The 11,682-nt window shown below is 39.1% G+C and overlaps 1 protein-coding gene across 7 annotated transcripts in view; it reads right to left on the bottom strand.

Moving 5' to 3' along the window:
- Positions 1-11,682, bottom strand: part of Cep112 (centrosomal protein 112) — a 521,506-nt gene that overhangs the window by 71,010 nt on the left and 438,814 nt on the right. The gene's annotated exons all lie outside the window — the stretch shown is intronic.

Here is an 11,682-nt window from a genome sequence, read left to right as displayed (position 1 = left end):
TTTTTTTTTTTTTTTTTTTTTTGGTACTGGAGATTGAACTTGGGACCTTGTACTTGTGAGGGAGGCGGTGGAACCACTGAGCTAAACCCCGGCCCTAACCATTTTTAAAATACACAAATGATGATTGGGCTGGGGATTTAGTGGCACCACACCTGCCTTGCAAGTGCAAGGTCCTGAGTACTGGAAAAACCAAAAAACAAACAAACAGAAAAAACCATAAAGGATTATCTTCAGTACTAATCCAGCTAATGGGTTTTATAATGCCCAGCAACTCAAAGCATCCTTTTGTTTACACATTTTTATATGGCACTGTATTTTAAGGTTATTACTTAAAATTTGTGATTGCCTTTGGTTTTTGTAGAACTTTCTCAAGAGCTCTGTCAGTACCATATAAAAATAATTAAAAATGTGATCTCATATGTAATGACATATCAGAGCATAAATTTTGTGATTTGGGATAGTAGCCTTCCAAACAAAGGTAATTAAACTCTATTAAAACTGATCCAACAATCCAGGCATGGTAGCGCACATCTGTAATCCCAGCACGTGGGAGGCCGAGGCAGGAGGATTAAGAGCTCAAGCCCAGTCTGGACCAATTAGTGAGATCCTGTCTCAAAAGCAAACAAGAAATTCTCCCAAATACCCTGATTATCATTCACCATCATCCATCATTTGTTTTGTGTTATTGGAGATTAGATCCATGGCCTTTAAACTGAGCTATATCCTCATCCCTTTTTGAGACAGAGACTTGCTAAATTGCTCAGGCTGGGCTCGAACTTGGGATTTTCCTGTGTCAGGCTCCTAGAGTGCTTGGACTACAGTTAGGAGCCACCAAGACTGGCTTAGTAGTTTTAATGTATAAATAAATCCTTTGAACATATCTGGTTTTGTAAGATTTCAAAGTACACAAAAATAACTTCTTGGAAAATGTGTCATGAAGTCACTTTTCATTATTTTGTACTAAATACGGAAATGTTTTACATAAAAAAAGAATGAGAAGCATTATCTAGCATACCTTCCCTGAGAACTTTTCCTAAGAACTTGATTTGGTTTCTATTAAAGACAGTGACTTCTGAAACTTACTGGATATATTAGTCACTTTCCTGTTGCACAACTGCAACTTAAAGGAGGAGAGGTTTACTTGGCTCCCAGTTTCAGTGGGTTCACTCCGTGGTTGGCTGACTCCACGGTGGAAACATTGTGCGAGAAGAGCATAGCAGAAGACAGGTGTTTGACCAGGAAGCAGAGAGGAAAGAGAGGAGTCAGAGACAAGGACCTTCTCTTCTGGGTCAGGCTCCTCGTGACTCACCTCCAACCAGGCCCCCCTTGCTAATGTAACCTTCAAGAATGAATTATCCATGGATCAATACACTGCTGAGTATAGCGCCATCATGACTCAGTCACCTTCCAAAAGCCCCACCACAAAATACGTAAGAATTTTAGAGGACATTTGTGATGCAAACCATAACACGCAATCTCCTCATGTCTCTAACTGGTATGGGTCCCAGACCTAACGTGTGAGCTTACTTGCAGCAGTTTTGTTAGCTTTTATAGCAAGCATTTTCCTTATGAACCCTATTTTTAGTTTCATATTATTGTTCTACTTGGTTTTACTTTGATTTTATTACTGTTTATACTGTGGTACCATGTACAACTGTTAGTACACATAAAACCCTCAAAAGATTTAGTTATGATTATTTTTATCATAATCAGACAGCAACAAAATGGCTGTGTTTACCAAAATAATTGTATACTGCATTTTTCTTTTGTTAAATGTCTATGATTATTTTTCTCATGGGAACTCTGTATAAGGCCATTTAACCATGCAGAGCTGACCAAACTACGATTCTCAAGCTTTTGGAAATTCATCAGAATATGGTCAAATACCTGAGTTAAAATATTTTCTACATAAATCTTCATTCCCTACTTTTCTTCCTTGTTGTAATCACAAAAATGGCAAATAGCACCTAGATAAATAAGATGTGGTTTTTCTATAACATAGAATACCACTCAGCCATAAAGAATGAGAAATTAGATTCTTTCATAGGAGAATGGATACATATTGAGGATATACCCATAAGTGAAATAAATAAGTCACACACGTGTAAATACCGAATAGTTTCTCTGGTGTGAAAAACTATAAAGGTACATAAAATCCTAATGGTATAACTGACAATGTGAAATAGGAAGAAAAGGGCTAAAGGTGTAGGGGAAGTGGGAAGGGTAGGGGAAAGGAAATAGGGAAAAGAAAAAAAATGAGAAAATAAAAAAAAATGGAAACAAAGTGTTTGTAAATAGGGAAGGGAGGAGGGGGTGAAGGGAGGGCAGGGGTGTGGGGAAAAAATGAGAACCAAGACCTGTCATGTAAAGGTACAAGATCCTGATGATGAACGTAACTGTACTGTGTACCTAAAATGTACCAATAAACTCAATGAGGAAAAAAAAATGGCAAATAGCAATAAAGTATGAGAACTACAAGGGGCTTGGAAGTTCATTCATGATTGCAGGAAGAGTGAACAGTTTCCCTTTTATTCTTTGTCACTGTTAAGTGTGTTATGTCAGCTTGACTGGATTAAGAAATGTCCAGAGGATCAGCGAAACACACTTCTGGGAGTGTCTGGTAGATCGTGGAGGTGTGGCCTGGATACTACATATGGTCACTGTTCCCTTCCTCTCTGGCACTGATCCCTTCCTCTTCAGGCTCTGCTTACCAGTTGTAATGAACTAAGCATCTTTTCTTCCTTATCCCTTTCCACCATGATGTTTCTGCCTTGGAGCCAGGTGATAATAGACTGCTTCTATGGAAACCATACGCCAAATTAAACCTTTCCCCCATTAAGTTGGGGAGGAGGTTACGGTATTGTGTCCCAGCAATGGGAAAGTTAATAAATGATTCATGTATCACTTTCACCACGTGATAGTCACATGATAACACATAAACCCCTCCCCCTGTTACCGATGTAGTTGCTCACTGAACATTCTGGCAAATGTAAAGAGGGAAACAAAACAAAAAGAAAACACCACTACCACTTTCCTCCACAGCCCAGAGACATCTACTGCTCAATTTAACTTGCATCAAAGTCTGTCTGGTGCTGTGTGCCTAGGACCCTTCCTTGCTTCATCAGAGGGCAGTGCCACCTTCAAACCCACATCTGAGAGCCACACTGTGAAAAGACTCACTGCCACCTTGCACTCATTTAACAGGTGCCAGATGCCCACTGTGCTCACTGGAGCAATTCTGGAGAGGCTGGGAATGTGGGAAATCAGAGCATGAACTTAAGGGTTCCTTCCCTCATGGGGCACATAATTCACTGACATGATATGTATAGAAGATTAACAGTAAGACAAAAATAAACACCTTCTTATCAGCTTCTTTTAGATCTCTAGGGAAAATGAAATATTCTGTATTAATAAGTCAGGTGGAAAGTAGCCTGGAGAAATGTCTAATAGTCCTTCTAACTAACGCAGGAGTAGTTCCAAGTACTTTTGAAATGTGACATATTAAAACTGCTTTCAGAAATAACATAAAACAGGGCAGGGACATCCAGATCACCATCCCCACTGCTTCAGTTCCGCCCTCTTCCATCTGACTGGCAAGGCCCAGACAAACATGTAATTTCTGGTGTTCAGTGGAGCTTCAAAAGGGTTTTGAGCAACAAAAAAAGCTTTCTGCTTCCTCACCAGCAAATGTAAATAGTGACCAAAATAGTACTAGAAAGCAAACTGCATTAGACCTGTCTGGGTCTTACTCTAATTTTCACTTTTGATGAGAAGATGTGAGCGAGTCTGTCCTCTGTGGGTGCTGGGGATGGCATTCAGAGCGAAGGACTGGATGGGGCACAGGGCTATGCTTATCAGGAGCACAGAGCTCTCATGAAGTGTGAGCTCACACCCCAGATTACCTTTACCAAGCACAGTTAGCTAATGCTGGTTCAGGGAGGAAAACGAAGAGCATAAAAAATATGAAAGGCAAACATCAAGCACAAAATAAAAGGGGAACACATTCAGAGTATAGTACACTGACTGCCCAAGCCACACTATAATCTCCATACATCAATCATTTTCACTTTTCCTGGGTGTGTTTTTGGTTTCCAAGCTTTATAGTAAGGTAAGTAGAAGATACATAACCAACGGAGTGTTCCAGTGGCTTTCAGGAAATGTGTAATAGGAGAGGTGGGAACAGCCGGCTTTCTAGAAGATAGCAGTGGTCTAGGGTGTAGCAGGTATGCAGACAATTAGAACCTGTTGATAGTATTCAAATTATGACATAGCCTTCTGAAATTGCTGCTTTTATTCTGGGCAACTACAAGTCCAAAACTGCAAAGGATACAAATTACAATAACTTTAGAAACAAGAACATAGGAAAATCTAAAAATAGTTACTTTAGGAAAAACCTGTACTGTCTAAAGAACACCTTAGAATAATCCTCACAAGAGCAAGGATCCAAGTTCGATCCCTGGTACCAAAACAAAAAAACAAAAAACAAACAAACAAAAACCAAAAACCAAAACAAAACAAAGAAACACTTTAGAATTTATTTTAAGAGACACACAAAATTGTTGTTCTACAAACTGGTTCCTACAAAATATACTCAAGTGATTACAAAATTAAAATATTTCACAAATATAGTTCATTTTTGTCCCTCAAATTCTTTAAAAGCTATTATTTCTTTTTATATTTTCTTTTGTGTTAAGTCAATTTATTTTCCTTCTATAAGTTTATCTTTAATGGGCCAAAGAACACTGAAGTGCCCTCTTCTTTCTAATTCTGTCTACTTTTCATTTGTACTTAACATTCTCTTGGCCATTCTTTTAAAGATGCCATTGAATATCAGCTCCCTAAGCCATTTTTTTTTCTAGTGATACTGGACATGGTACCTAGGGTCACTTTACCACTGAGCTGTATCCCCTAACCCCTTAAAAAATATCTGAAACAGGGTCTCGCTAAGTTTCGTAGGCTGAGTTTTAACTTGTGATTCTCCTGCCTCAGCCTCCCAGAGTATCTGGGATTATGGTGTGTGCCACTGTATCTGGCCCCCAAACCTTGAATAGGCCTCCCACCTAAATTATGCAAGTGTCCTTCACCTTTTCTTCAGAAAAAGATTTGATGCTTCCCAAGAGAATATGACCCTATGAAAAATATGCATATGCAAATGAACATATGCATATATCTTTTTCATATGTATGTGTATTTCTGTATATAAATCATAGATGCAATGTAAATATGTAACATTATCAGTTATTTCTGTTTATTATGTTTAACTTATTTTGGGTTGGGATGACACAACTGATAAAAATGTTGAAAGGTCAACAAATGAGATGATTTACAATCTTATTTTTAGTCTCTATAGTGTCAAAGTGTTCATAATTACTGGTAATTTAGATGAACACTTCCTAGTAGAGTAGTATAGGCTGGCAGTTTACTGCTGTCCCTTGATGTGTCAGTTCAGAATGTGATACCAGGCCCAGTCTCCCTTTCCCCAGCTCTTTTAACTGTATCATCTCCATGTCTGCATTACCATCTCTCAGTGTTCACAGCCATGCTATTTACTTCATTTTCTCTCCTCTGAAAATCTTATCTCCATTTTGACAACTATTACATCATACACATCACATTATAATTTGGAATTGTCACCTCTGAAACACTGAATTCAACAATCCTATATTCTGGTAAAAGAAATAGAGTCATCAAAATTTTATAAATATAAAAACATGGGATAATCACACAACAAAAACTGTCTAATCTGGTTGATATTTAAGGTTCATGTAGGATCCAGTGGGTCAGAAGAGCTATCTGGGGCATGGGAAAATGGGACACGAGAAACAGTGGAAAGCCTCTGAGTAGAGGAGCTATGTATAAGGTTAGGGTAGTATAGACAAGTGGCCAATTTATCTGCAAGGGCAACACAAGCAGAAGCTGGACCAGAGGGAGCAAGGAGGGCCCAGAGAGTCCAGGTGAGAAGTGGTTTGATAAAGTTGACTGAGGTAATGGCAGCAGAAAGGAAAGGATTAATGCAAGGCACAGAAACAACTGATGCGGTGGAGGAAGAAAGGAGGCAAGAAGCCAGCAGTAAGAAAAGTGGGAGAAAATAGGTTGAATTCTTTGCAGAACCAAATTCTATCCAGAATCAAAAGATCATCTGTAGAGTGGCTATCAATTCGTTTTGGCACTTGTGGGAAACCTAGGTCAGGATTCAAAGGCATGGCTCTTCTGCAGAGTAATTCAGAGTTGAAATGCTAGGAAGGAAGGAATTTGCTAACCAAGAAAGACCAGAGAGGAAGCCATCACAGAAGAGAATTTGTTTTTAGGGCCCCCAAAGAGAAAAGAGGAGCCAGTAAATGTAGTATTCAAAGTCATTTCAAGTGCAGCACAGAGTCTGGAGAATGAAGAGTTATCAGAATTGAATTGAATTGAATTTTGTTTTGAGGAACTGGGGGATTTATGACTGATATCATCCTTACTATCGTCATCAATAATAACCGCTACTACTCCCATTGCTGTGGCTGCTAATACCAATGATATGCTGGGGGAAGCTGATCACTTCCAAGAATGTAGTTTTATGGTAGGTAAATGTAAACACCAGGTCTATTTCTTCATTCAACAAAAATGTACTGAATGCTTATTGTTTGCCAAATACCAAACTGGGCACAGGCTATTAAATCAAAGAACCAGAAATGAATGCATGATGAGAAAGCAGAGGGCACAAGCAGTATCTTTCTTTTTAAAGAATGTGATACTTGAAAAGGTAAGAAGGGAAGGTAGTTTAGAGCAGGAGCTGCTCAGAGCCAAGTCAAAATTTGATTTTAGGTGAAGAATGGAGTTTAAAAAAGGTTACCCAACCTTTCTGTATTTCTAATATTATAGTGATAACTGTACTGTAAGACTCACCCACCACCTATAACAGTATTTCTGTTGGAGTATGTGTTCAGAGAAGGGATAAAAGAAGCACATCTTTCCCTGAATCGGCTTTGACAGTGCAATATCAAACTCGGGGAGTAATGAATGACACGAGAGAGGGGAACTGCAGGACTACGAGGGACAAACAGTAAGAGCACATGAAGCAGTAAAACAGCATTGCAGGGTATGGCGAGACTCTTGAGGACCTTGCCAGGAACACACTGGGGCAAGAAAGTTATAGGACTTGCAGGTCTGGATTCCAGAAATTATTTATTATTGCCAGAACCTTTCAAGTAAGAACTGCATTTTGAACTTTCAGGAGCCAGCCGTCTCCAAACAATGGTGTAAGCAATTCAAGCCTGAAGACATTCTGAGCTGCAGTGGAATTTATATTTACATGTTCTGTTTTTTTTTTTTTTTTTTAAATTTCTAGAAAAATGCTAACCTTTATGTTTGGGCTCTCATTGGAAAATATAATTTGCTCAGCTAAAAAAAATGTGTATATTTTAGGAATTGTAACCACATTACACTTAAAAGTCTTTGCAATGAATTTAAAAACTGGCCTTTTAGAGGATGTCCTCTGCCACAGGCAAGTGGCTGGATGGGTAGCAACAGCAGCACGTACTCTCTTTAATCTATAATGATTGCACAGACACAAAACGAGCCAGTCTCAGAAGACAGAGAAGAATTCTAAAAACATACTGGAAACAGAACAAAACCAAGGCTTTGAAATTTCTTTGCCGATTTTCAGAAATGCCATATTGTGACCACTGTCCTTAATTTTTATGTTTTCTTTTCGCAAGCAGTTTCTCTTCTCAAGCTTTTGGATCCTGGCTCTTTCTCCCAGCTGAAGGTTTCATGAAAGGCAGACATTTGAAAGTCCGTATTCTCATTCAGTGTCCCACAGCACATACTTTCTAGATGCTACATAATACAAAGTACGCTTTGAAAATATTTTAAAAACTCAAATCCTTTTCTTCGCATTCTCCCCCAGCTTTGGGGTTTTAGCTTTCCTGCACACTATTTTTTGGAAAGGTAGCAGCTTGAGAATCTGTGTTCAAGTGGAGGCATGTGAGGCTCACAGAGACATATTTGAAAGGGTACCTGACTTCTTGGCCAGGAAGAAATAAAAGAAAACCGAGGAAGCTGACTAAATGGTCTTGTCCACTGAAAATCATTTAAGGTGACAAGGTTTATTCTTTAAAAACACAAGAAAGAACAATTTTTTCTTTGCCATAAATATTTTTTCTAAGAATTTCTATTAATATAAAATTTTGCTTCTCTCTTTAATTTTCCATATGTGACTAAACATAGTACTGGGATATAAATGTAGTATTTTGCTATCACATTTCACTGGAAGTAGCATTTAATATTTTAATTTCGTTTAAGTAATTGCTATTTTTCTGTAGAATATAACCCATGATTACATTTTGCAAAGGGTCTCTTTCAACCTGTCTTATTTTGATTTTGGTACCTCCCCTTTAATGAGATCCTTAATTTAATGTCTATTTCAGTAATAAACAAATATGGATTAAATTCTACTGACTTTATTTTGGGAGGGTTGAGTTTAACTTTCTTTTTTGGTGGAGGGGACTGTTTGTGCTGATGAAATGAAAGAAACTCTTCTGTTATGAAAATATAGCCTCAACATGATTTTTTAAAATTTGGATAAACAGCATAAGAAGATTGGAAAGAGAACTGTAATTCTGCAGAGCTTTTAGATAATTATGGGACCAACAACTAAAAGGGACTAGACTAGAAAATGTTGTTATCTGGGAAGAAAGCCTGAAAGTATGACTGTCTTTTTAGTCCTAAAAATTTTGTTGGATGTTTCCATATGAACAATTCAGAGGATCAGTACTTTGCTTCAGACAGAGGTAGAGAGAAAAGAGAAGATAGGGGGAGTGGGAAACATGGAAAGCACAGGATTTTTGGATGTTTAAGAAATTAAATTTCTTTTTTTCTCTGTATATGTGTTGCCATACCATTTTACAAAGGAAGTGCTTTCTATTATTTAAAGGTATAATATTTTCAGTGTTCTGTACATTGACACTAAAGTGGACCCTAGACCAAGGTGTCCTTGGCCCTGAACGTTAGGACCGTGCTCAGCTGTGAATGTGAGAGGCCCGGTCCTCACGGAGCTCAGAGCCCAGGGAGGTGCCAAGAAGCAACAGCAACACAGCCAGGCAGTCAGAAGGTTCATGGGCTGAAACTAAGCCAGTCTTGGGAGGCTGGGAGAGCAAAGGCAATCGTTCTACATGTATCTAGGACGAGATCTGCAGGGTGAGTAGGAGTTGGGCAGGGAGCGGGTAAAAGGGAAAAGAAACAGCATGAGCCAGAAGCTGTGGGTGGAGAGAGCTTATCACGGGTGGAGAATTTTCAGGAGGCTGGTGATGGTGAGAGTGTGGGGAGCAAGGAATGAAGAGGTAAGAGGTGACTGGACAGGCATGGCTCCGGGAAAGCCTGTGAGCCTGGTTAGCACATCTGCACGGTGCCCTCAGGGTTGGGCGACCCAGTGAGGTAAAGATCACTCTGGATGTGTGAGAAAGGGACTTAGTACAGATGGCCTGGGATGGAGCCTGTTCAAAAGCAAGAGAGCTGGAGTTTTCCTGAAAGAGGTGAAGGTCCCGCCAACGCCACGAAGAGCGCGAACTCCAGTGGGAATTTGACAACCGCCCTCTTGAAAGTCAGTGAGAATGAAAGAACAGAGGAAGGTGAGGTCCAGGATTCTAGTTGAGCCAAACCGTCAGATACTGCTATGAACTGCACTTGGGAACACACAGCCAGTAGCAGTTTCCTTTTTTAAAAATTAATTTTATATCTTTTAGATAAACATTGATCCTATGACATTGGTACCTGTACATGATGATATATCTTTTTTTTTTTGTACCAGGGTTTGAACTTGGGCCCTTGTGCCTGCGAGGCAGGCAGCAGAACCATTGAGCCAAATCCCCAGCCCATAATAATATATCTTGATTGTTTTTTCTCCTTCCCTTCCCTGTCTTCGACACCTCTTCCCCTTTTGTTTCCATATTTTCCTTCTATTCTCTTTTTTTCCTTTTCCTTTCCCCTTACTCTAGTTCCCATTTTCATTTGAACATTTTCTTCCTATTTTACAGTATCTATTATACATTTTGGTCCCTACTACATCTTCAGTTTAATCACACCAAAGAAACAATATGACATTGACACATGTGTTAAGAGTATGGTCTCAAGATACATCAATTTACCAAAAAATGTCTCAAGTTTATCCTTCGTTATGGCAGTGTAGTACTCCATTTGCACGAAAAAATCTTTTTTCATTCATTAGCTGATGGGCATTTGAGCTGTTTCCAAGATTCAGCTATTACAAACTGTGCTGCTATAAGCATGGCTGTACATATACTGCTGTGGTGTAATGCTTTTAATTCTTTTGGGGAGATACATACAAGGGCAATAGCTGGGTCAAATGGAATCTTTAGTTTTAGTTTTCTGAGGAAACTCCACACTGATTTCCACAGTAGTTGCACCAGTTTATACGGCCACCAACAGTGAAGAAGGTTCCTTTTCCCCCACAACCTCCTCAGCATTTGCGATGGGTTGTTTTTTTTGATGGTAGCCAATCTTTCTGGAGTGGGATTGTTTTAATTTGCATTTCTCGAATGACCAGTGATATTGGACATTTTTTCATATATTTACCATTTATACTTCTTCATTTGAGAAGTGTCTATTTATTGCAGATGCCCAATTTGGGTCTTTAAATTGGATAGACTCTGATTTTTAAAAATTCTTTATACAGTCTACATATTAGTCCTTTGAGAAACAGCTGGAAAAAATTTTTTCTCACTCGGTTGTCTCTTCACTGTTGGTTTCTTTTGCTTGTAGAAGCTTCAGCAGCAGGTTTAAGGGGGTTTCAATAATAATTTTTTTTTAGATATGATGAATTTCAGTTTCTTGTAGAATATGTCAGGATCTGGGTATATATCCAGGGAACTTCCAAAAAGGCTTATCACACACACACACACACACAGAGAAGGAAAGGGAAAGTGAGTGAGAGAGGGAGAGAGGCAGATGTGTCCAGTTGTGTGACATGGCCCAAGTGGAATTGTAGAGAATAAAGGAGCCTGAACAACGGTCCTGAGAAGCAACAAGTTTTGAGGGCAAGAGAGACAGTCCATGGAAATGACTAGGAAGGAGGTTCTAGACAGGCAGAGAGCACTCCACTGTCAGATACTGGTAGAGAGCCAGTCCGATCAAGACAGTGGATCCAGTGAGTTACGAACAAGGATGCGACATGCAACTCATGAGCAGTCTCTGTGGAGAGATGGGGACACAGGCCAGACTATAAGGTAATAAGAAACAAGGAAGAAACAAGGAGGCATGAAGTGTATACAGCAGCTAGAGGGGAGTGGGGCTAAGAGGGGTTCACCTAAGTGGTTCATATATGAATATGGCTGAACTCTTATTGAACAGGGCCTTTCTTGGTAATTTAACAAGTACGTAGATACAGAACATTAAATAGCGGTCATAACTCTAATGCTTTCTAAATATTAATTCATTTAATTCTCAAAATTCCTGAGACAAGTTTAATTATTATTCTCACTTTGGAGATGTGAAAACTGAGGCACAGAGAGGTTAAATAAGTTGTCTGAAGTCACATAGTTCCTCAATGGTAGAACCAGAATTTAAACCCAAGCCAGTCTGGCTCCAGAATCCATGTTATTAAGCTGTATGCCTCTCTCCAATGCAACACATGAAAGATAATCTAAGAGGATACGCTTAGTCCTAAGAAACATAAAACTGGCA

Source organism: Fukomys damarensis, unplaced genomic scaffold (assembly GCF_012274545.1).
Source record: "Fukomys damarensis isolate Sample0158 unplaced genomic scaffold, DMR_v1.0_HiC HiC_scaffold_23, whole genome shotgun sequence".
Classification (NCBI taxonomy): domain Eukaryota; kingdom Metazoa; phylum Chordata; class Mammalia; order Rodentia; family Bathyergidae; genus Fukomys; species Fukomys damarensis.
The sequence above is the reverse complement of the archived record's forward strand: the minus strand, read 5'-3'. Positions and strand labels throughout refer to the sequence as shown.